At 38.3% G+C, this 26,208-nt stretch overlaps 1 protein-coding gene across 2 annotated transcripts in view; it reads left to right on the top strand.

The window, feature by feature from the left end:
* The first annotated feature begins 4,400 nt into the window (after positions 1-4,400).
* Positions 4,401-26,208, top strand: part of PARM1 (prostate androgen-regulated mucin-like protein 1) — a 176,497-nt gene continuing 154,689 nt past the window's right edge. For both annotated transcript variants that reach the window (XM_055297337.2, XM_055297338.2), the window contains exon 1: positions 4,401-4,540. The gene's annotated coding sequence lies outside the window, so the exon portion shown is untranslated. The remainder of the gene's footprint in view (positions 4,541-26,208) is intronic.

The raw sequence follows: 26,208 nt of genomic DNA, 5'->3' as shown, positions 1-26,208 counted from the left end.
AAGGATATGAAGAGAGAATATCACAATCTCATGAGGAAATGAAACATACAGGCAGGAAAGCAGCTTCTCCAACTAGGCTGGGATTATGGCACACAGGCCAGAATGTTAACAGGGTGGCCCTAAGCCTGATACATGAACAAAACACCATACAAAATACGTAAAGATATACACTCATGGCCAGTATCAATGTTACCCCAAGTTGGCTTTGATAAAGTATGTCTGTTCAAATGAGTTAAGAGACACAAGAAACAATTTCTGCACACTTCCAAAAAGAGAACCTAAATGTAATTTAGCATTTCAAGGGTATTCTCAATGCTTTTAATCTATTGTTATTCTAGATAGAAAACTAACGAAATATGCCAACCTGCTCAGGCATTAACAAAAAGCGAGACCTTTTTATATATTAATCTTGAGTTACAAACACTACTTAGCTAATGGATAAATGCATGTCATTATTCCCAGTAATAGCAAATGCACATCGTTGCCTGAAAGTCACTCATCTGTGCTCTTATTTTCATCAATGTTTGCTAATATCTAAGCATTGACCACAGTAATAATACCAGCCAACATTTGAATAAATTTTAACAGCTTACAGTGTGCTTTCCAATACATGTGAGCCTGAGGCTCACCATAGAGGGGTGGGACAGGGAGACTCTCTGGTTAAATGCACAGGTTAGCACATGATAAGAGTTTTAAAATACCCATATAAAATTAAGAATCAGAAACGTCAAATGACTTACCCAAAGTCACACAGCTGATAAATGGTGAAGTCAACACCTAAGCCTCATCTTTTAAATTTAAATTCAGTGTTTTTGCACTCCACTAACCAAGAGTTCACATATACATCCCTACAACTGCACATCAAGCTTTGTAGATGCTGTGAACTCACAGATGCATGAAGTTCAGTCCCTACCTTCAATCCTTCAATCGCATTAGAGTCTAAAAGGGAGAGACAGACATATAAATAAGAAACTGTAATAAAGTGTGGAGAAGCTTTGACATAAGTATATGGAAGGAACACAAAAGAGGATAGACATTTTTCTCCAAAGAATGGTGAAGGGGTGAGGAATGTCTCTATAAAAGGTGCACTTCAGATAAGGAGGTAATCATCAAATGATAGCAGAGGATATTTCTGGCCAAGAGGGCTATATTACCAAAGCATATATATATATATATATATATATATACATATATTTATTTATATTTATATTTATATTTTTATATATATTTTATGTATATATTTTATATACATATTATATATATATATATATAAAAGACTGGATATATAGAAAACACTGCAAATATTTTGATATAGCAAAAGCACAGGGTTATTGGAGATGGGAGAGGCAACAAGAGACAAGGCCTGAGAGACAGGGGCTTGACTACGCAGGGCCTTCGTGGCAAACCAAAGATTGGAAGGTGTGTCCTGTTAATAGGAGCTTTTTGAAGCATGGTTGTATATGAATTGATGGGCATTGTGACATTAATAATGTGGAAGATTGGAAAATGGATTGGATGGGTGTAAGATAGGAGATAGGGACATCAGTTTGGCCTGTTCCTCCAGACCAGGCAAAAAATCATATGAACCACAAGGAGCAATGGAAATGAAGGAAATTCAGCTTTAGAAACTCTTCAAAACATGGTGATCACTCAGTGGTGGGAATAAAAAGAACAGCGTCTGAGATGATGTAGGATTCATTTTTACTAGTGTAAGGAAAAAAGGAAAGAAAGAGAAAGGAAGTAAAGAAGGGAGGAAGGAAGGAAGGAAGGAAGGAAGGAAGGAAGGAAGGAAGGAAGGAAGGAGAAAGAAAGAAGGAAGGAAGGAAGGAAGGAAGGAAGGAAGGAAGGAAGGAAGGAAGGAAGGAAGGAAGGAAGAAGAAGAAAGAAAGAAAGAAAGAAAGAAAGAAAGAAAGAAAGAAAGAAAGAAAGAAAGAAAGAAAGAGAAAGATAGATGGTGGAGACAGGAAAGAAAGCAGATAATAAATTTTGCTTTGAGTAAGTTCAGTTTTAGATCCCTATGGAATACCTGGAACCAGCATTCTGTGGGTAGTTTTGACACAATAATCAGAACTCAGGGGATAATTGGGTAGAGAATTGAGTCATGGTGAAAACAGGGAAGTAGATGCCTAGAGAGAGAATGAAGAGCAAACAGAGAAGGAAGCCAAGAACAACCTCCAAGGAGAACACAACATTCAAGGTACATGTAAAAGAATAGAAGCCAGTAAAGTAGAGAAAGAAGGACAAATCAGAGAGGAGGAGAGCCAGGAGATACCTCTCAGAAGCCATGGTATTAAACATTTCCAGTGCCCCAATTAAGCCAAATAAGGTGGGAAGTGGAAACCGAAGAAGTTTATTGGACTTGGTGCTTTGGAAGTCACTGGAAATTACCACGACAGCAATTTCGGTAGATTAGCAAAGTGTTGACTAGAGTACCATTAAGAGTGATTGAAAGGTAAAGAGATGAAGACAACAAACAAAGGCTATTCTTCTAAGAAATTTATCATGAAGATAAGAAGAAAAGATAAGAATGGTAGCCAGAGAAGAATGTATATATGTGTTGATAAAAGGATTTATGTATTTGTTTATGTTTTGGTGGAGGAAATTTGAACATACTTAAGGCTGAAGGAGATAGTAGAGAAGGAAAGGATGAAAACAGGATAATGGAGTCCTCCATGCAGCAGAATCCCAGGAGAGGCAGAAGAAACAAGATGAAGTGCTTATATTAGGGAATCACGTTTGAACAAAGAAAGGGGATAGAAGGAAGGTGAAAACCAGCAGAGTAAGGGAAAGGGTAGTCGAAACTGTTCACAATTAATTACCACAAGTGTTACAGTGAGAGAGTATGAGTAGTAGGCAGCAAGTGAAGAAGACCGTGAACGTTTGGAGTTGCCATGGTGGACAGATGAGGGAGCTGATCAGAGGTATGTAAAACTGTTTCAAAATCATGCTAAAGACCCCTTCGGATGGAGACCATGACTTAGCAGTGGTTCCAGTTTGGAAGATGGTTTTTTTCCAGGAGCTCTCACCTGTGCTGGGTGCTATAATAGGAAAGGCAGACATAAGCCAAGGTTGGGGGCAACCAAAGTAGATGCAACAAATAGAGCTGTGGTGAGGACACTAGGGGGCTTGTTATGAAGTGGATGAAGCTGGTGTGGTAGACAATATAGGCAGACTTAATTCAACACCCAGTCCCACCCCTCTTCTCTTTTGTCTTCCCCTCCTACTGAAACTGGAAATACTCATTTCCCAGTTTTTATTTCAACTGAAGATGACCTCATGACAGGTTTTGCTTTCCTGATGAAAAGGAGCAGATGTGGATGATACATGGCCCATTTTTGCTTCCTCCTTCTCCGAGTCTGGAGTATGGAGCAATCCTAGAGGTGTAGCAGCTACCTGTTAAGCCCGAGGCAAAAACCATGAGAATCAACGCCAACAGGGTGAGGGTGGTGAGAAGAAAGGTAGAAAGTGCCTGGGGCCATTCACATTATGGAATATGTTATGGGCTGAGTTGTGTCCCCTCAAAATTTAAATGTTGAAGCTCTAACCCTCAGTGCCTCACAAAGTGACCTTATTTGCAAATAGGGATTTTACATAGGTAAGCAAGTTAAAATGAGGTCATTGAGGTGAGTCCTCATCCAATCTGACTGTTGTTCTTATAAAACGGGGAAATTTAGAGACAGACACACATGCAGGGGAATGCCATGTGAGGATGCAGAGACCAGGGTGATGCTTCTATAAGCCAGAGAATGACAAAGATTACCTGAAAACCACCAGAAGCTAATGGAAAGACATAGAACAATTTCTTCCCCACCAAGCTCAGAAAGGACAAACCTATCTACACCTTGATTTTTTTTTTTTTTTTTGCCCTAAAGCAATGAAATGCAGATCAACATCTTGATTTTGGACATCTAGTCTCTAGAACTCTGGGACAGTAAATTTCTGTTGACTATATCACTCAAACTGTGGTACTTTGTTACAGCAGCCCTAGCAAAACACTCCAGAGCATCTAAAACCCCTAAAGTAAACTCCTACCTCTAAATGTTCCATTACATGAGAAAAATAAGCAACTATTTATTTAAACTAAACTACTGGTTGAATCTTCTATTTCTTATAGTGGATGGAATCTCAGCTAGATATAAATAGGCAAAAGAGATCTAAATAGGAGGAAAATTTGAGTTATTAAGGGGGTGAAAGCTAGGATGAAAAGATTGGGTCAAGAATTTCCATGAGGTCAAAGGCAAATGTAAATTAGGTTTAGAGGTTAGACTAAAATGGAATTTAGAATTCCAGAAGTGGAACAGTTGTATGTAACAATAAGATAATAGGTGTGCCCATGGATATCGATTGCTGTCATTGGATGATAATTAGTGAAGTTAAGGATATCAGGAAACTCTAAAGCCAGGTTGGTACATTATTAAAAGCCATGGGCCCTGACATCACACATGATGATGATAATGTGAAGAGATGAGACTGAGACTATAAAGAAAGACCAGGAGTGAGCTAACTTGAATGATACCAAGGAAGATCATATAATCTGAAGGTAGGAGCCTCATGAGAGAGAAGAATTTTGCTGGAAGGATGAAAAGTAATAGTTTAGAAGGAATCATAATGTTTGATAATTGATAGTATTCCAACACCATTACCAGACTCCATGGTAGATGAAATATGGGAAATAAAGTTCATTCATCTCAAGAAAACTCCAGTAAAAAAGTGGCCTTGAACTTGGATAATACATACACCTTATCACCTGAATTATTCAAAGAATTGATGCCAAGGAAAATTTAAGAGCGTAAATTATATAAGTGAGTTTCAAATTTGGAAGGGATTTTGTGAGTATTCAGTTCAATCTCATACCACTGCAAGGGTACTCGTCCTCAAGTTTTCATCTCAAGTTGTAGGTACATCCCTGGCCACAGAGATTCTCTTGATTATATAACTATATGTTAGAGAATAGAATGAGAGAAAGAATGGTTGATGACACATTGTTCCAAGTATGTTGGTTCAGCAGATTATTTTTAAATACACCCAATTTACACTCCCATTTTTTCCTTCAGATTCCAGTACAAAGGGACCTCTTTCTAAAGAAAGAGCTCTTGTAACTATAAATATCAGCTGACAAATTGCGTACCGAATGCTTCAGCAAATAGGTCAGAATATCAGAGCTACCATTCTACAATTTGCAAAAGAGAGTAATAAATGTATTTTTACTACACATCATTTTACTCCTTACACTTTTGAAATATTATCATCGTCCTTCAGGAGATAAAGAAAGAAAAAATTGTACGTTTAAAATGAGGCATGATTCCTTGATGTGCTCGATGTGCTCCATGTGCTCCCTGACCTTTCAGAAATCTAACCAGACCTGGAGCTATAAAGGGAATAACATCTCTTTGCACTGGGGAAAACTATTCACTTAGAACTAAGTGACTGAACAAAGTGCATTACTATCGTTACCCCCTCCCCCTTCTCTCTCTTCCATTAGAAACAAGGGGAAAAACACTTAAAAGCAAAATGATCTGAAAAGTGCTCGCTGCTGGGAGGAGAAGCTGCCCTGGATTTGGCAATTTGTCACCCTGACATTTACTGCCTGATGAACAGCCACTCGCTAAATTTTGCAGAGAGCTAGGCTGAGTGAGACAGACCTCTCTGGCTATTAGATGGAGAGTTCATAAACACTGATATTCATGGGGATTGGATTTTTTAATAATAAAAATAAGATCTTGATTAAGTACATGCAAATTATGTGGTGGAGAGGCATACCTGAGGCTATAAACGCTTTTTTAAAATTACTAAGTGAGAAAGCTTCACAGTAAAATAAACTTCCAGAAATAACAAAATTTGAGCAGCTCTCTTGACTCTCCTTAAAGCACAGAGCGTTAATGTGATAAGGGAAATATCTCTGTTAATACACATTAATCATTTTCTACAAAAGGTACGTTCTATTTTTCTGGAGTTAAAAAAATTAAATTACCCTACAGGCAATATTTTTAAGAAATACATGGTTATTAAATGAAGTAAAGTAGCTGAGATATACAAAGCCATACAACTTTACTTTTCTAAACCTGGACTTACCAGCCCCAACTTTTACTGTAAACAGAAATGCTTAATTGTACCATTTCGAGATAACTTAGTTCTTGTGGTTTACCTCTCTGGCTCTTTTGGTTAATTTCTCTTTGGTTCAGGGTTTTGTTTCTCCCCTACTTTCAGGCAGCATCAGGATTTAAGGGAAGCTTACATAGCATCCCAGCCCCAGTTGGTGGGTAAAGAGGGTGTGTGGGGTCTGTGTGCCCTCCTCTGTCCTGCTAAAGAAAAAAATTATTCTCACACTTGTTAAAATAGTAAGGAAGACTTTATTCAAGACTATTGCAATAGAGATTTGCAATAAAGGAGAAAGATTGGGCTCAACTCTGAATACAGCAAGGACAAGTACTTATAGCCAATGGGCAGAGTGAAGGAGCCATTAGACAGAAAATTACTAAGAGGAGAGATCAAGAGTAGGGGACTTCTTGCTAAGCTAACATAACAGAATTCTTACTCTGAAGTCAGTCCAAAGACTTATACATCAAAGGTGGGGGATAAAGAATTTGATCAGGGCCGGGCGCGGTGGCTCACGCTTGTAATCCCAGCACTTTGGGAGGCCAAGGAGGGCGGATCACGAGGTCAGGAGATCGAGACCACGGTGAAACGCTGTCTGTACTAAAAATACAAAAAATTAGCTGGGCGTGGTGGCGGGCGCCTGTAGTCCCAGCTACTCGGAGAGGCTGAGGCAGGAGAATGGTGTGAACCCGGGAGGCAGAGCTAGCAGTGAGTGGAGATCGCGCCACTGCACTCCAGCCTGGGTGACAGTGCAAGACTCCGTCTCAAAAAAAAAAAAAAAAAAAAATTTGATCAGATATCAAGGGTGGGGAGATGACTTAGCAGGATTCCTCACTAAGACTAAGCTAGGCAGACCAAAGACAGGATAGTGCTATGGTCAAGGCCTAGTCAAAAAGAGGGTTCAGAGGAGCCTAACTTTGGTCAAGGAGAGAGTCTTTGTCAGTCCTTGCCCGTCTCCACTGAGGCACAGTTCATCCTGACTGGCCTTGGGCCTCAGTCATCTTCCTCTTAGCACATGATACTGAGGCCCTCATCCCACCTTGTCCTCCACGTCTCAGTCCACTCATTCAAATTCTCTGTCTTTCTAATTCCACTGCTGAGGTCTTTCTTGACCAGCCACTTCTGCACCCTCTTTAGGGACTCACGAATTCTAATCTGCATTTCCATACGATATTGGTATGCCTTGAACATAGTCCACCTAGACAATTCTCATAGCTTCTGTTACTCTACAACAGGAAATTCTTTGGGTTTATCTTCAAGACTAGCATTCTTTTTGACTAATTTTGGAAGGCTAAACGTTGTCCATTTTATTCAAAAATCCCCATAATTTACCAGGATCTTCCACTCATCTAGACTAATAATAAAGAAAACAATCAATCCCAGTCTGCCAAGCTTTACCTCAGATTTGAAGAAACCACTGGGAAAACCCAGACTGTAATTGAAGTAGAAAAAAAAAAGAAAGGGGGAAAAAAGAGTGAATTTTCTCTTCTGTAATCTCTTTTCAATTGACAACATTACCATCTAGAACTGGCAGACATTCCACATATATAGGATTGTCCTGAATTAAACTCTGCTGCCTCTTTTTAACACATGGGATATATAATGTTACTTGATTCTGAAACCAGAAAGTGGTTTTCTGAATATGATACTTTCTATATATAATTTCAGCATATCCTCATCTGGTAAAGACAGACAGAACTCTGAAGTGGAAAGAGCACTTGTTGAGATATCAGGAGATGAGGGCTTTGTCTGAGTTCTGTCACAAACCAGTGTATGTCCTTGACCAAATAATTTTACCTCTCTCAACCTTGGTTGCTCCATCCACCAAATGATAGAGATCTGAATACGTAAGCTTCTTTTCTGTTATGACACTTGATTACTTCATCACCAGAAGCTGAGCTCCCAGCTTGAGTATGCAACATGTCTGGACATGTTTGGCTAATTACTGTGGCAGCCAGCCTGCTGGCCATTGCAGAATGACCCAGATGCTTCCTGAGAGAACTCAGGTTTAAGGAAGAGAAAAACAAACTCCAGGAGTCTGACAGCAACAAAGTCTTAGTTGACAGAAAGGTAGTTATTTTGGATGCATAACAGTGTTTATTATTCTTATTTGCCTCCTAACTCCATGTCTAAGTTCAAGGAAGAGCAAATTAATTAATAAAAACTGAAAGACTGGGTTTGCTAAACAACTTTTAAAAATATAGGGTCAAAACTGTTTTGTACACTAATGAAAGAAATTATAGATGACACAAACAGAAAAACATTTCATGCTTATGAATCAGAACTAATAGTGTAAAAAATGGCCATTGTGCCCAAAGCAATCTAAAGATTCAGTGCATTATCGTTATCAAAATGCCAATGTTATTTTGCACAGAATTAGAAAAAAAATCCTAAAATTTATATGGAACCAAAGAAGAGCCCAAATAGCCAAAGCAATCCTATGCAAAAAGAACAAAGCTGGAAGCATCACATTACCTGAATTAAAATTATATTATAAGACTGTAGTAACCAAAGCAGCATGGTACTGTTATAAAAATAGACACATAAATCAATAGAAAAGAATAGAGAATCCAAAAATAAAGGCACATATTTATAGCCAACTGATCTTTGATAAAGTCAACAAGAAGATATATTAGGGAAAGGACACCCTTTTCAATAAATGGTGCTGGGAAAATTGGATAGCCACATGCAAAAGAATTAAATTGGACTTCTATCTCTTACAATACACAAAAATGAACTCAAGATGAATTAACAACTAAAACATAAAACCCCAAACTATAAAAATACTAGAAGAAAACCTAGTGAAAACTCTCTTGGACATTGGTCTAGTCAAAGAACTTGTAACTAAGACCTCAAAAACACACACAACAATGGCAAAAATAGACAAATGAGACAAATTAAAATGTTTCTGTGCAACAAAAAAATAATAATAACAATCAATAGACTGAACTGATAACCTTCAGAATAAGAGAAAGTATTTACAAACTATTCATCTGATGAAGGATTAATATACAGTATATATAAGGAACTCAAACAACTCCAAAAAAAACCACACAAATAATCCTATTAAAAAGTGGGCAAAGAGGCCAAGCATAGTGCCTCATGCCTGCAATCCCAGCACTTCGGAAGGCTGAGGTGGGAGGATTGCTTAAGCCCAGGAGAGTGAAACCAGCCTGGGCAACATAGTGAGACCACCCAACTTCCCCCCGGATCTCTGCAAAAAATAAAAAACTAAGCGGGCATAGTGGTGCACACTATAGTCCCAGCTATTCAAGAGGCTGAGGTTGGAGGATCATTTGAGCCTGGGAAGTTGAGGCTGCAGTGAGCCATGATTGTGTCACTGTACTCCTGTACTCCAGCCTGGGCAACAGAGTGAGACCCCATCTGAAAAACAAACAAAAAAAAAGATGGGCAAAGAATGTGAATAGAAATTTTTTAAAAGAAGACATACAAATGGCCAACAGGTATACGAAAAAATGCTCAACCTCACTAATCATCGCAGAAATGCAAATCAAGTCAGAATGGCTATTAATAAAAAGTCAAGAAATAAGAATCACCGATGAGGATGCAGAGAAAAGGGAATTCTTATACACTGTTGTTAGGAATGTAAATTAGTACAACCTCTATGGGAAACAGTATGGAGACTTCTCAAACGGCTAAAAATAGAACTACCATTTGATCTACCAATCTCACTACTGGGTATCTACCCAAAGGAAAAGAAATCAGTATAACAAAAAGATTCTTGTACTCCCATTTATCACAGCACTATTCACAATAACAAAGTCATGGAATCAACATAAGTATCCTTCAACAGATAATTGGATAAAGAAAATATGGTATGTATACATAATGGAATACTATTTGGCCATATAAAGAATAAAATTATGTTTTTTGTAGCCACATGGATGGAACTGGAAGTCATTATTTTAAGGGAAACAAATTATACAGAGAAAGTTAAATATCACATGTTCTCATAAGTGGGAGATAAAAAAAATGTATACACATAGGCAGAGAGAGTAGAAAGATAGATAACAGAGACTTGCAAAGATGAGGGAATACCAGGAGGATGGATGATGAGAAATTACCTAATGGGTACAATGTACATTATTTAGGTGACAGATACCTGAAAAGCCCTGACTTGACCACTGTACAATCTATGCATGTAACACAATTTAATTTGTACTCATAAATCTAGAAATTTAAAAAAAAAAAGTATTTTGTGATCCTTCTAACAAACTCTGATGCAAAAGGAGAGAGGGCATTTCTTCACTTTGCCTCAGTCATAGCAGAATCCTGGCATCAAAAGGCCTATGTTTTTGCATTGGTCATTGATGGAGGCCCAAAATTACACACAAAGAAGTTGGGATACCCACAGAGCAACAGTTGTACCAGGTAAGACAAGGCAATATCCAGTAAATGGCCACCAGAATTTGGCAGTATGTGGTCTCAGCACAGTAGTTTTGATGAGATATCTCTGATAGAGAAGTGAGGGTGTGGTAGGTCTAATGGGATTGTCCTGTGTTCCCAGGGTTTTAGGGTGAAAAAGCATTGATGTTTCCTGTAGATTATACATGAGAAAGCTGGTGTGAAGCTTCTAAGATGCTGTCTAAGAAAACACCTGAAGGTCCGAGGGGACCTCAGCAGAAGGAACCTAGTTCCTTGTTCCACTGGTTGCTTGGGGATAAAGGAAGGAGTCATAACAATCAGATGGAATCAGTGGGTTCCCTTGTGCCAAATGGACTTCAGGCAAAAGATCCTAGTAAGAGGATCATTTAATTCTTCACTCTCCTCACTTGGTTTGGACATATTAAGTCTTGAATTGAAACTGCATTTTGGAACCATGCAGGGTAACCAAAAAGAGCTACCCCTACAAACGTCAAAGTGGGCTTGATGAGGTGCACAGGAGGTAAAGCTGTTTTCTCATCACACTCCATGAGTCCTGTTTGGCCAACATAATCATTACATATTCATGAATTCTTTATATTCTCTTGATCATTTAATGAAAGTGTTCCCCGTGAGTTAAATGTTTCTGAAATCAGGGCACACACCTTGCAATTAATACATACGTTTAACATTATGGAAATAGTGTCGCTTTTTTCTTTCTAAAAATGAGTTATTAAGTTGATAGTGAGCCTTGGAATAAAAGAAAGATGGTAATACAGAGAAGACACTACAGTCCATTAGCACTCCATCGCCACCACCAAGTCAGAAACTGCATGGGTCATATTTGTATAATAAAACATGACAGCCTGATCAGGTAACAGTAGCCTTGCAGCCCCTATGTGGGCTACTCCCACTTTTCTAAAATCCTAACAGCTGCATTAGCAGGTACACAGTCATGAGATGAAGTGACAAACTTGTGATTGGCCAAACTGTCCAGCAGAACAGGCTTGAGGGCCTGGCAGATTCCCTAATCTGCATCACTGATTTTGGCAGCATCGCTGTCAGGAAACCCAAATGTCAGCACCAGCCTCATGTCCCCAGGCTCAGGGAACAGGGCAGGACAGAGTAGCAGAGAATGTCTGGGCCATGGAGCTTTCTTCAAAACAGAGGAATAGATTGTCAGTGACAGATGGCCAGAAAGCTAACTGAACAGATAAGCTTTATTAAATTTTGAGAGCAACAAATGATTAAAATTTATTTCACAGCTATTTAAATTCCTAAAGAAATTCTTTTTCTGGATGAGGTAAACAGTGATGGCAAAGCATGCTGTTTTATGTCCCTTTCCCTGCGTGTGTGCCTCTCTCCAGTTGAGCCAAGTATCTTTTTCCTCTTGGATTGAGCCTCTCTGAGAAATTGATGAGCCAGAGGCCAAGGTTTCTTTCTCTCCATCTGCTCCACCCAGCCTGAGTGCCTTTCTCTGACACTAGGCCTCCGTCAGAGACAACCTTTCCACTTTGACAAATATGATGTCTGTAACTTTGAATTCAGGCTGAAAGGATTGGGTCTCAGTCCTTTCTCTGCTGGAATTTCACCAGGACCCTTTGCAAATTTGCCAGTACCCTGCCCAGAAAACTTCTATATATCAATGAATTTTGTGACAACAGGGATAATACTTTAAATGAGTTAAATTCATTTGGACTTTGCTCCGCCCAGGAAGTATGTTTCTGGTAACCATTCTACCATTATACTTTTGGGGAAGGGTAGGGGCATTGCATTCCACTATGAAAATGAATCCAATATAATGTGAAGGAAATCCCTCTATGAATAGGAATAAGGATGAGAAGGGATGTAAGAGAAAATCTGTTCAGTCCCAGCCCAGGAATATCTGTGAATGAGAATGAACAGAGAGGAACAGAAGCAGGAGTCAGCCCAGCATGTCTTGTGGAGACCCTGCACTGTCCCAGGCAGAAAATCTCTCTGTTACAGCATATAAGTTAAAAGAGGTGAAGGTTAAAGAATTTTTGTGTCATGTACTGTTTGAAATTCTGAAGGAGACCAAAGTGCAGTTTAGCCCCATGGTAACAGTAACATGATACCAAAAAAGCACAGTGAAAATGATAGCACAGCATATTTAAAGAGATAAACTGTCTAAGCCAGCATGCCCAAGTGTTTGGTTCTCATGTAGAAGAGAGGACTAAGATAAAACTCAGCAGTCCTGCTGCATAAAACAATCTGAGGGCCATAGTTGAATGGAGGTGCAACTCCCCTGGCCGCAACCTCTCCATCCAAGAAACCAGTGACAATAGCTTTCTAACCTGAGTTCCCTGCATTGTCTAATTTATTCATCCACCAAAGCTGCCATTTACAATGGAAGACTAGTAAGCCACACAAGACTAATTTGTTTTTTTGTTTGTTTTTTTGTTGTTGTTGTTTTTGAGATGGAGTCTGGCTCTGTTGCCCAGGCTGGAGTGCAGTGTCACGATCTCGGCTTACTGCAAAGTCCACCTCCCAGGTTCATGCCATTCTCCTGCCTCAGCCTCCTGAGTAGCTGGGACTACAGGCACCCGCCACCGCGCCTGGCTAATTTTTTGTATTTTTAGTAGAGACGGGGTTTCACTGCGTTAGCCAGGATGGTCTCGATCTCCTGACCTCGTGATCTGCCCTCCTCAGCCTCCCAGAGTGCTGGGATTACAGGCGTGAGCCACGGCGTCCGGCCAATTTCTTACTTAATCTTTCCAACAGGAGACAAGGTAGTTAGTCTTCCTGGGCAGAGTTATCACAATATTAGTCTTTTGTGACTCTTTCTGCTCCCCATCAATGGGAAGAATGAGGAAGGGAATGGGCAGAAAGAAGTCTTACAGACATCTGCAGCTTGGGGGTTTTGGGGAAAAGAAGCTAGTCAGCTTTTAAAGGTCATGATGGATTTAGGCACATATACCTAAGCGTTAGCTCTCATTCTTTCTGAATCCAACATAGAAAATAAAGAAGCTCTATTTTTATTTTACACTCCTGAATGGTAGAGCAAAAATGCTTTATGATTTCATTTTACAACTGCTGAGAAAAACAAAATGAGCTCTGCGTAACCAAAACTCCTACCACAACTAGATTGGTTATTATTATTATTATTATTCATGTATTATTGGTTTTCCTTGTCAAGGAATGGTCATCCTTGTCAAGGAATGGTCATTAGCACGTTTATTAACTGAGATGAAAAATGTAAGAGAAAGATCAGATCTGAGACAAGAAAGATCATGAGAAAGATCAAAGTATTGAGTCCAGGGTTCATTCTTGTCACAATTTTATGCCTGCAATTCATATGAAATTAGAACTGGAAACACTAATTAGTAAAATTATCTGCATAAAGATCATTGTTGAAACTGTAGAACTGAATGAGATTGGCCTCAAGAAAAGGTAAAAAGAAAAGATAATCTTGTGGGACACGTTCATTTCAAGGGCAAATGGCTGAAGATGAAAAAGAAAGAGAAAAGTCAGTGAGGTGACCACCCCAGGAGCTATAGACACCAACAGAGAGCATAAGAATAGCTCTACATTGCAACTTTTTATAGCTCATTTGCTATCCTTTTAGGATAGGGAAGAGAGAATGAAGTTAGAGCATTTGCTGAAATTGAGGCATATAGTGTTGCTATTGACATCTGGAGGAGTAAAGTTTTACAAATACTATTATTTAATAGATGAGAATGAAAGAATTGCAGAGTAGTGAGAAGGATGAAGCTGAAATTATAGCTGGAGCTATAGGAGATCAAATGAGGATGATTCTTGTGGACTGCCCTAAAAGACACCAGGAAAATATAGCAAGCAAAACCAAGTTTATTAGACTTTCTTCAGTGACAGAGAAGAGCCCCTTGATAGAGTCTTAGTAGCATCCTGGAAGAAGGAAATCAGAAGGGGATATGTATAGGCTTTAAGATCTGACTGGGTGGTTTTTAGGCAGGTCTTGCAAGGCAGGTCACTGGTTGGGATTATGGAGCATTATGACCCAGCAGCTTTAGAATAATGTGCACAGTAAGGCAAGGGTCTCAAAGCAAATCTTGATGAGTAAGCTGTTAGTTTAGCTGATTCAGAGTCTTATTTTGAGGAGTAAATAGAAGAAGCTAAGTTATTCTTGTTCTTGGCATTATTTAACATGAAACAGGAAAGCCTACAGTTATTATTTAGCATAGGGACAGGAGATTGTTTTACTTTCAGTTCTCATTTTATAATTTTCTCTGGGGATAGTAAGAAAGGAGCAGAAGAAAAGGGAAATGTGGGGATTACCTAGCATTAATAATTGACAAGCTGTATAAGATAATGGTGAAAGAGGGAACAGTCAAGCCAGATCCAGAGGACATAGTTGAAATAGTGGATCATAGGGTAGTAAAGCAGGAGGGGAGGTTGATAACATGTTGTAGCTTCAGTGAAAGAAAGGATTTGAAAATATTAAATAATAGAAGATTAGGCTGAGAAAGGATAACAACATTTTAATATATAAAGTGAAAAATGATTTATTATACTTTTTGCTAATTACAAATAATAGATTCACTTAATTATACCAATATTTATACAGTAAGCTAAAATAAAACATTCATCCTTTCCCCCAATTTGTTGACAGGTAAATTCATTCTCATACTTTAAAACCAGTTCAGATCTCATCTCTGGGAAGCTTTCCTGACTTTCTGAAGTACCTTCTCTGACTCCCACAGCACATAGCATGGTCTAAGACCTCCACAGTGATTCCCAGCACCATGTATAGTTCACACATGTAAGGGAGGGGGAGAACTACATCACTATTTAAAACCAACACTGACTGCAGCCACTTCAGCCCCTAAGGAAGTGTACAATTTTTTCCATAGAGTAGAAAGCCTTCTACTTAACAAAATTGGTTCGCAGTCCACTGTGGCTGTAAAAGGAGAGACCTCCAGAGTACGATTTGGAATGGTTCAGTGAAACAAAGAATAAAATTGCCTTGCATTCAAAATAAGCAAGAATTTAGGGAATTGGAAGCAAATTCCAAATATAAGGACACTGTGGAGGGATCAAAGGATCAGAAAACACCCACATATGGGAGGTCATTAGAGCAAAATCGGCCAGCTCCTGATAGTAGAATTGACCTAAGAAATTCTAAAAAGAGAGTAACACTCACATTTAATTATTTTCCATGTGTCCTTTGTCATCACATCACCTGAAACCTTTAATAATGCGTACTACATGCATTAATGCCTTATGTTTCATAGGAAATCAAGAAAAGGGGGCTGAATTCCACATACGGTCTGTGCATGGCATAGAAAATAGGATAGCCACGGAAGGTGAAAAACAAGTAAAATCAAGTGTAGAATGAGGTGACCATGAGACTATAAGCCCATAGAGTCTGAAACAACAACAAAACCTTGCCAAGGGCCATGGGCTTCCTCTGGGATAAGCAATAAGTATCTGAACAGTGTTTCTTAAATGTCCAAGGAAAGGAGTTGTCAGGTACCATCTGGTGTCCACTAGCTGACCTTGTGTTCCCCATTACAAAAGTGAGTCCTTCAGGGTAGGGAAATGTATCTTAAACATCATTGCACCCTCAGTGCCTAGCAGAGTGTATGACATATAGTAAGTAGTCAATAAGTACTTGTTAAATAAATGGATAAATATATAAAGAAATCAATTCATTTTTATTAGGGCAAGATGAGATAGTGTCTTGGTGGTATGAGAAAAGTATCAAAATGAAAAAATGAATGTGGAAACAGAAGAGCAGTAAATTCATACTCAAAGACCTATAATAGGAAAAGGGCTCATATATTTACATGTCATGTTCTGCTCTTGGAAAGTATGAGTAATAAAACTGGAAGTGTAACACTGCAGTTATTAAAAAGAGAAGGTAAAATGTAGGGGAACATGAAGTCTCATGAAAGACTATAGAGATGTGCAGAGACTATAGAAAAAAATAATGATCAGGTTGACAAGCTTAGCCTCAACATTATAGTGTTACTTAGGTGATAATTTCTTACATCATCTCTGTGAGCAGACAGCAGCAACACTTATACAAACAAGAAATCAGAAGCCAAAAAAAAAAAAACAACAGAATTGAATTAAGTCTATGACATCCTCAGTCTCAAAGCCCATTTTCCTATTCCACAATGGCAGTGAGGAAACCAAGACCTCAAAGCAAAGACCACCCCCCAGAATAAGGAGATTCTCTGCCAACCTCCCTAGAATTATAAAGCCCTGTGGGAATTTTATTTCGCTACCCATCTCTCTGCTGAAAGAACCACGCCTTCCCTACGCTTGCTATTATTTTGAATAATAACCTTTTGGAAATTTTAGATAAACCCAGAGGCATTTGAGAAAGTTAAGAATCACTGTATTTGTGGTAAATTGTGATTTAAAAATAATGTATTGCAACTTCACGCCTAAGTCATTTTTTCCAAAATGGCGGAAAAAGTACCATTCTGATAGATCTAAAGCAATAAACTTGGCTTCGAAGAATTAGATTTACAGGTCACATTTATACTACTAAGGCATTCTTCCATACTAAAGCTGAAAAATGAAGGGTATGGCACTTTTTTTTATAAAATCAAGGCAAGGGGACTAAATTCAATATGATAGAAAGTGTTGCCCACAGGATTGAGGGGGTGGTGTGAGGATTACTTCAAGCAATAAAATTACTCCATATAAATATGTAACTTTGGTACTAGCTTTCTTTACATTTAGGAGAAAACAGACTAAATTTAAAATTCAGCAACTATTTATTGGGATTTTGTTTTTATTGCTAGGAGTTGACATAGCGTACACAATATATAAAAGCCTGTCATAGAGACTAGCTTATGATCAGGCCAGAATAATTATTCTAATATTTAATGGGAAAATACAAATCTTTATTCTATTCTCCTAGAAAAACCAACAGTGCTCCCACTTCTCATTTTTGAAAAAGAATTTATAATATTTGACACCAAATGATTCTTGCAAAGTGCTTTTGGAACCTAGGTAAGAAGATTGCTCTCAGATACAAAGCACTGAACCTTCTTTTCTTTCTTTACTTGTAAAAAATAAAGACTCCATCTAGCCCATCAAGTCATTTTACAAAGCCAAACAAATCACTTATTTTTCTCTCCTTTATATTTTTCAGAAGACTTCTAGGCAATTTTCCAAAACCATTTTTCCTTTATTTTTAAACAAAAGAACCTATCCTCACTATCCCCTCACAGTTACCTTTCATGTCTGAAACTCACTTTATATTTTACTACCTTTATAAGCATTGTTATAGATATTCTAAAACAAAGGTAAGTTACAATGATTAGAAACTGTAGAGATAAATGACTGCTGAAATAAGAACAAACAGAGGCAATTTATTTAGAATTTGCTCTAGCAAGGAAGTCAGCCACCATCACTTGCATTTAGCAGAAATTCAAAACCAGACAAAGAAGTGGGAAACTGAACAAATAAGAAGGCTTTTTAATAGTGAATAAAAAAGAAGGCTTCAAGTATGATCTGATTGGAGACTCTTGCATTGGGAAGCTGGAAGAGGGATAACTAAAATAAGAACATTATATGTATGATATGCATCATATGGCTTAGAGAATATACAGTGTTTGGCTTTCTCTGGTTGCTCCTGAGTTGGAAGCAAAGGCAAACATAGGGAAGCTAGCAATGATTAACCACGTCATAATCATTGCAGGACAGTTGCTGCACAGCTGTGGCTTAGCTTCCCCGGCTATTTGCTACAGAGATTGTGGGTCAGAGTTCTATTGTGATATATAATCTGGCCACCATCTAATTTTATAGTCAGTTTCTCAGTCTTCATTTTTGGTTAGTATTTCACTTGTAAAAGGTTGACTACTTCAAAAAAGGCTAGATATTAAACCTTCATTTTCAGGGATTGTTCACCCGCTTCCACAATCAACTGCATAGCAAGACTGTCTTGCCCTTTTTGTTATATCATCATGGCAATCATGTAAGAAGAGAGCAGTTTTTCTGGGCAGAACATAATGGACTAATATAATGACCACTATGGGAGAATCAAGAATAATAAATAGTCCCTGTAACACGCATGGAAGCAGAAACTCCATCCAATTACTCAACGAAGGCCAAGAACAAATTTCCTAGACCTGAGAACCAGCCTTAGAGAAACAAGTAGCTTTTTCATTATGGTGATGTATGGCCTGTACTACCTTGTCTGTTTCACTGATACAAGTAGAGTAAGAATTAACAATGGCACAGATGCTACCACTACTAGGCAATAAGAAATCTAGAGCAATGTGATTGTCCATCACTACTCATGCCAATGAGTTGAGACTGGTCTGTATTTCATCTAAAGCAAAGGTGATATCATTAATAACTTCTGCCAATGTTTATGATCAGTTTCTTACAGTGTTTCATGTCTGTATGATTCCCATGGGTGGGGGAACACTACTCTGATTGTTTGCATAAACAATGAGTCAATAATTTCCCCAGCTAGAAAATCTGAATAATCAAAGGTGGCATTGTTTTGGAGCTTGTGTGTGAATCAGAATTTACAGTCTTGGTGATTTATAGAATCAGAGTCTCTATGTTCGGAGACAAGCCTCCAACTACTGTTCCTAAAGTGTATGAGGTGATAGTCTAAAGCAAACAGGATCAGGCATCCTTAGCACAAAGGAAGTGGTATGCAGTTAGGGGCACACGAAAAACCAGGAAAAAGGAGTCATTTTGACATGAGGTCAGAACCAGACCTTATGTTAATTGTATTACATATCTGGGTCCCTTTTAGTCTCATAAAGTGGCAAGTATTTGGCCCACTGCCCTGTGGCCCACACCTTATGAAGGTTGTTAAAGTTTAGAATAACCTAGATTTTATCAGTAGATTATAATAATTAGTCATTTTTCTTGGAGAAAGGGACTCAGCAAAGTCATAGGTTGATTTGTTTAAAGTTATCTGTCCATGGCAGTGTAAGCGGAAACACCATCAGCTAAAATTCCCTCTGATTTCATTTGATGAAGCCAGAAATTATCCCAGAGGTTTTATTGTGGGGATTCAGTGATGAATGGAATGTCTAGCAATCAACAAGAATGGGAGCAATGACTGCTCTTTGGGATAAACCTAATAAAGGAATTAAAACGATTATATTCTGATCTGACAATTGTCATAAAAAAAGAACAAAAAGTGAAAAAGAGCCTGTTATGAGTGGATGACAATCAGAGGTCTATAGAAAATGAGAAGAAGAATGATCGTAAGCAAGCAGTGAAAAAAAACCAAGTTATTCAGGGGTTCTGGTTCAAGGTCTTGTTTGGAATCTGTCCACTATTGAGGTCATCGGCTTCTTCTGAAAGTCTTATGTCAGCAGTCAGCTTCTGAAGATGAGCAGCTTCTAGAGGATCTCTGAAAACCCTCATTATTGAGATCCCCTGTTGGAGTAGACTTCTAATTGTGTGGAATTCTGGTTGCTTATTTAGTTATGAAATATAAACCTAAAGATTGGCTCCCTGTCATTTCACTGCTGTGGTTGTTGCTAACAATACCTGATAATGTTCAATTCAATAAGTTTTAAGAGCAGTTTTTCTCTCATGTCTCTTCCAATGGAAAAACCTACTGATTGAAGATCACAAAGAGACTGTTTAGGAAGATGTGGGAAGGTGACCTTAACCTATTAACGACAGGATTGAATAAAGCATAGGCACTCCTTTCAATATTTTGTCATCTCTATGTGAAGCAGGGTGGATCTAGTACTGGAGGTGAAATTCCTCAATGTATGGGCCTTCTACTTACCAGTTCACAGAAGGATAACCAATGTGTCCCTAGAAGAGTCAGTCATATGCCCATAGGGTCATTGAAAGTATTTTGGCCCTGGGAGCACCAGGACTTTTTCTGAAAGGTTTGGTAATTTTAATTTACAGATGGCACTGGTTTTTTGAACCTTTCTAGAATATCATGGGTGGTAAAAGCAGTATAGTTTCTGAGTTAGGGGTAAAACCTTGCTGAGTTATTTTATAATAGTTCTCATAAAATGTGTAGGTTGGTCATTTGATATAAACTTGGTATCTCCAAGTTGAAAGCATTAGCAGCTTTTTAACAACTGTAAATGCTATAACTTTTTGGCAAGGAAATGCTGTGTCGCCCTATATTGAAAATAAACGTATAACAATAATAAAGTATTTGAATCCTAAAAAGGAGGAGAGCTGGATAAAATCCATCTGCTGGAGTTCAAAGGGCCATTAAAGTTCTATTCCTGACCATGTCTCACCTTTAAAGCTTCCCCAGGGTTTTGTTACTGACAGATAACAAATGACCTTCAGCTTATCTTCTTAAAGTTTCCCAATTAATGTTGATTTAAGATGATAGTAACCAACTTGTTCATGTCAGGATGAGTAGTTTCATGGAGAAATTTAACAGTATATATTTGAAATCATCTAATGCTACCAAACAGCTAACTCAAGAGCATCAGAGATCGTCTATTGAAAGGTCTAACCATGTATTTTCCACTCTTCCTTTTCCAAATCAGGAACTAAACATTGATATTTTATAATGATCTCTGATTTCCTCCAGAATTTTCCTTTGAGGATTTAGTTAATATCATAACCTTGGTTAAGATTGCCTGTTTGGCATAATAATCTTCTTGAGCATTTCCTTTCGCTTCTCTGTTACCGCTTTTGGCACGGGTCTCAACCTTTATAATAGCCACCTCTCTAGGAAGTAGGAGTGCATTTACAGTTCCTTAACTTGGTGTTCATTTTTGATAGAGGTTCTAGCAGTGGTGAGAAATCCTTTCTGTTTCCAAAGCATCCCAAAGTCATATACCACTTCAAAGGTATACCTGTTCTCCGTATATATATTTACATATATGTTTACTTTCTAGTTTTTGACTAATTGACAGGTTCTAAAAAGTACAATAAATTCTGCCGTCTGTCCTAGTTTTACTTCAGGAGACTATATTCTAAAGGTTAACTTAAATTAATGATAACATATCCTGTTCGATAACCTCAAGTTTTACTTTTAATTTTGAGGTAGAATCCATCAACAAATAATATTAGATTGGAGTTCTCAATGAGAGTCTCTAATAAATCTTAGGGAGGCACAGAAAGTTTCCTAACAAATGTTAGGAAAAGGAAAAGAACTGTGAAATTCCACTTCTGGTAGAGATAGTAGAGTGGCAGGATTTAGGGTGACATAACAGTGAATTGTAATATAAGGGAGTGACAGTAAAAAATCTCAGTCAGTAGGAATGTCTATAATGTCTGAGGAACCAAGTAGAGAACAGAGGACCAGTTCACCAGGAGCATCAACAAATTTGGCAGTTTGCAGCTATCATCCTGAGACAAGAGGGCCTTTGCAACAAGGTCAGGATTGAGGCTGTAAGTAATGGTTTTCGTGGTCTACATGAAGTTTAGTTGAAGCCGCAAGGGCTTATCTATTTTGTTTATGTGCAGATAGACAAAGGAGTTTCGTTTGTTTGTTTGTTTTTAAGACAGGGTCTCACTCTGTCATCCAGGCTGGAATGCAGTGGCATAATCAAAACTCACTGCAGCCTCAGCCTCCCAGGCTCAGGTGATCCTCCCACCTCAGCCTCCCAAGTACCTGAGACTGCAGGTGTGCTACCACCACATCTGGCTAATTTTTTGTATTTTTACTAGAGACAGGGTTTTGCCATGTTGCCTAGGCTGGTCTCAAACTTCCAGGGTCAAGCAATCTGCCTGCCTCAGCCTCACAAAGTGCTAGTGTTACAGGTGTGACCAACCACGCCCAGCAGACAAAAGAGTTTTCTGTATTTAGGAATGCTGATATGGGTTAAATTGCTCCACCATCACCAAAAGATATGTTGGAACCTTAACCTCTGTACCTCAGAACATGACCTTACTTTGAAATACAGTGGTTGCAGATGTAATTAGTTAAATTAAAATGAGGTCATACTGGGATACAGTGGGCCGAATGCCAAGGATTCTAGAAAATACCAGAAGTTAGGAATAAGCAAAGAAGGAGCCTCTCCTACAGGTTTCAGAGAGCACATAGTCTTGATGCCTTGATTTCTCACTTCTAGCCTGCAGATAATAGGCTGAAACTATAAATTTCTGTTGTTTTAAGCCATCCAAAGTATTTTATGGTACTTTTGTTACGGAATATTTAGGAAACTAATAAAGATGCCTAGGAAAGGACACTGTTGAAGAGAGTTCTCAGGTTACAGAAGACCTGTTCCTATTTGGGCTCCCAGAGGACAGAGTCTCTTACTAAGGACTCAGTCACTTCACAAAGAAGTGTCAAAATTTCAGAAAACCTTTGCATCCATTGTCTGCCATATCCAGTTAAACCTAGTAGTCCTTCCATTGTCATTTTGTGAGTAATCTAGGATAAATTTGGATAGTCTTTATCAGGAGAGGATGTTTTTCCATCCTTAGAGAGATCATGCCCTATATGTTGTCACATCATAATAAAAAATAGTGCACATTGTGCCTGAATAATCTTATTTCCTTTCTTTTCTAAGTTATGCCTTAAATAAACAATTCTGTTCAGATAAAATATTCCCCCGAGTGGTCACTGAAGATTCAAAGGATCCTTGATGAAGTTATATAATTTAGAGATATGGTAGCATAAATAATGAGAGTACATGTAAGACATAGAAATTTTTCCTGTAAGAGCAAAAGATTTAAACCTAGACAACTCAATGACAGCTAGCAACAGTCAGGCAAAAATGATGCTTATACACTTTGTGTCTCAGTTCTCCAACCTGATGTTGTCCCACCTGTATTTTTAAGGTTCTTCAGAGAAACAGAATAAAGAGGATATACTATATATAAATATGTAGGTGGAGATTTAGTGTAGAAATTGGTTCACACAATTATGGAGGCTGAGAAGTCCTGTGATCTGCTGTCTTTAAGCTGGAGAACAGGAATGGCAGTGGTGTTATTCAAACTGAGGCCAAAGGCCTAAGAACTGATGGGTGGAGGAAAGTAGCTGCTGGTGTTAGCTGTGGAGGACAAACGCCTGAGAACCATAAACTCCAGTGTCTAGTAGCAAGAAAAGATGGATGGCCCAACTCAGGAAAGGAAAATGAATTCATCCTTCCTCCAGCTTTTTGTTGTATTCAGTTTCCCAATGGGTGGGACAGTGCCCAGCCACATTGGTGAGGGAAATCTTTACTCAGTCTACCATTCAAATGCTAATTTATTCTAGCAACACCTTCACAGACACACTCAGAAATATTTTACCAGCTATCTGGACATCCCTTAGTCCAATCAATTTGGCACATAAAATGAACCATCATACCACCTTTAAATGCAGATCCAACAACTTACTTTCCCCCTTCCTCTCACTGGCAGGTGGAAAGCTAGCGAGAATGCTTCTCTGAATCAAAGCCAAGTTCTCCAAACAGACATCAAGGCAAAAGAAAAACTTTATCCAGTTTTATTGGAGACTCATAGCATAGTGTGTCCAAACAGATGCCAGTCCAATGAAAATTTCAAGCTCAGCAATCTGTGAGGCCACCTGGAACAATAGGCCTGGAGCTCCTATGCCTGTATTCTACTGTTTGATTCTCCTTATGACAGACAACACTATTAGATTGCACAATACAAACAGAAAGTACAAAAAGAGCAAAAAGAGATGAAAAGGAATGACTTGATTCTACCAAAGATGTCAAACAGAAAACAATAAGACAACTTGGCATCAAACTGTGAATAAATATGCAAGGAACACAATGCACAGGAAACAGAGTTCAGGTCTGTGCAGACTTACAGTGTCAGAATGGATTTGACAAGCCATGAGCAGCAAAGCAGAGAGGCCTCTGTGGGCACTGCACGTGGTCAGAGCCTTGGGTCCACAGCATTAAGCAGTGTATACTGAATCTTAGTGGGATTTCAAAGAAAACACAAATAAACAGACTGCCCAGACGAGAACAAGCAGAGAGTATATATTTACAGCGTGCTATGGCAAAGGACTCAGCATCATCATGTGTTTGGGACACACTCAAAGACAGAGGGGGAATATGGAAGTTTTGTAGTAAAAAAAAATAAAGAGATGGCTTCAGGTATGATTTGCTTGGAGGCTGTTTGGATGGGGAAAGTGGAGAAAGGATAACCGGATGTGAGGCATTTTATGTGATTGTTTTTGGGGGTACATTGGCTTTCATTGGTTGGTCCAGACTTGGAAGCAGGGACAAAAAATAGAGAAGCTGGCAGTGACTGACCAGGTCCTGACTGTTCTGGACTCATTGCTGCAGAGGTTGTGGGTCAGTGTTCTGCTGTCATATATGATTTGGTCATTGTTCCTTCAAACATTCAGTGTCTCAAAGCTAAAGTATCTATTTTATTGTATCATTCCCTGTCCTTTCATAAAAAGTGTGGTATTGTACCACAGATATCAAAATTCAAGCAGTGAACATGTCTTGTTAAAATAGTTAAAAAGGGGGTAAGATGGTATTAAAAAAAAACAAAACTTCATCTTTGAGAGGTTCATTTCTAGTTGTTCCAGTTAAAACTAGGTTGGTTGGCCTTTCAAGCTGTAAGATATCATGTTCATGTAACATGATATTTATTAAATCAAGCTCTTGATAGTTAAGTTTCTTGTTATACTTGACAAAATTCAGAGTAGCCACAGCACAAAGAAATTTAAGAATATATAATAAAACTTTATTAACTGACTTATTAAATTCAGAATATGTGATGATTTGAATAAGAAAAATACTGAAGTTTTTTAATCCACAAAGAAATGTGTTCCTAAGTAATTTGTAATTTATACCCTTAAGTCAAAGTAAGTTCAAAAAACATTTTATTTCTTTTTAAATAAGCCATTAACCAGAATTTTCACTAATGCTGATCAGCTCCCAACCTCACTAGTCTAAATAAAGAGGACTTATAAATATGACATATTGTGCTTTAAGTAAAATAATGTGCAAATGTGAAAAACCATGTGATTTTAATAATGGTGTAAGTAAAGAAGTAATTTCTATTGAGGTAGCTGAATCTTACTGCATTTAGTGTAAATGTAAGTCTCACAATTTGGTATGACATTCTCTCTATAAAACTCTACACTATTCAATAATACAGACATTTTCTTATTATAATTACTAACTGAAAACAGAGAAGTAAAGGTTGCAGTTAGATTTGCATAAAGAATAGTTCCCAGTATAATAAAATAAGAGCTAAACTTGGTTATCTCAAAGATCTTTTTTAGACCCTGGGGTTTGATTGATAGCTCACCTTTGGGTAGTTTATTATGTGCCAAGCTCAGTGTTAATCACCTTAAAAATGTGAACTCTTTTAATGTGATTCTAACAATAATAGTTATTTATTGAGTGCCTGCTATATGCTGAATACATGTAAAATTATTGCCTATTTAATCCTCAAAATAATCTAGTAAACTGGGTATTATTATTTTCTTTTTATAAATAAGAAGTGGAATTCTGGAAAGATTAAATACTTTGACTACAAGTTCATTCTCTTTCTATTTTGCCAGTCTGTTCTTGCTCCCTCCTCTGGCAAGTCCAGGGAAGGAAGGAAGGGGGCCTTGGGGTCTAGGAGGGTGGACAGGAGGCAGTGACCTGGGGCTGGGAGTCTTGTCTCCATGTTCTGGGATGAGAGAAGCCCTCCCAAGCCACAAATGGGGAATCCAAAATCAAATCCAAAGCAATCACACCATGGGTTAGAGAGCCAAGAAGCTCAGGCAGAAGCTACATTGCCAAATCCTAGCAAAAGAAACCTAAAGTAGGCAAGTTGAAAAGGTTATTTGACTTAAAAGCCTAGATTGTAAGGTCATGGAGCGCAGCAAAGGGGCCCAGAGAAGAC

This window comes from Symphalangus syndactylus, chromosome 10 (assembly GCF_028878055.3).
Source record: "Symphalangus syndactylus isolate Jambi chromosome 10, NHGRI_mSymSyn1-v2.1_pri, whole genome shotgun sequence".
In the NCBI taxonomy this organism is placed as follows: Eukaryota; Metazoa; Chordata; class Mammalia; order Primates; family Hylobatidae; genus Symphalangus; species Symphalangus syndactylus.
Note: the sequence above shows the minus strand (reverse complement) of the source record. Positions and strands in the feature narration are given on the sequence as shown.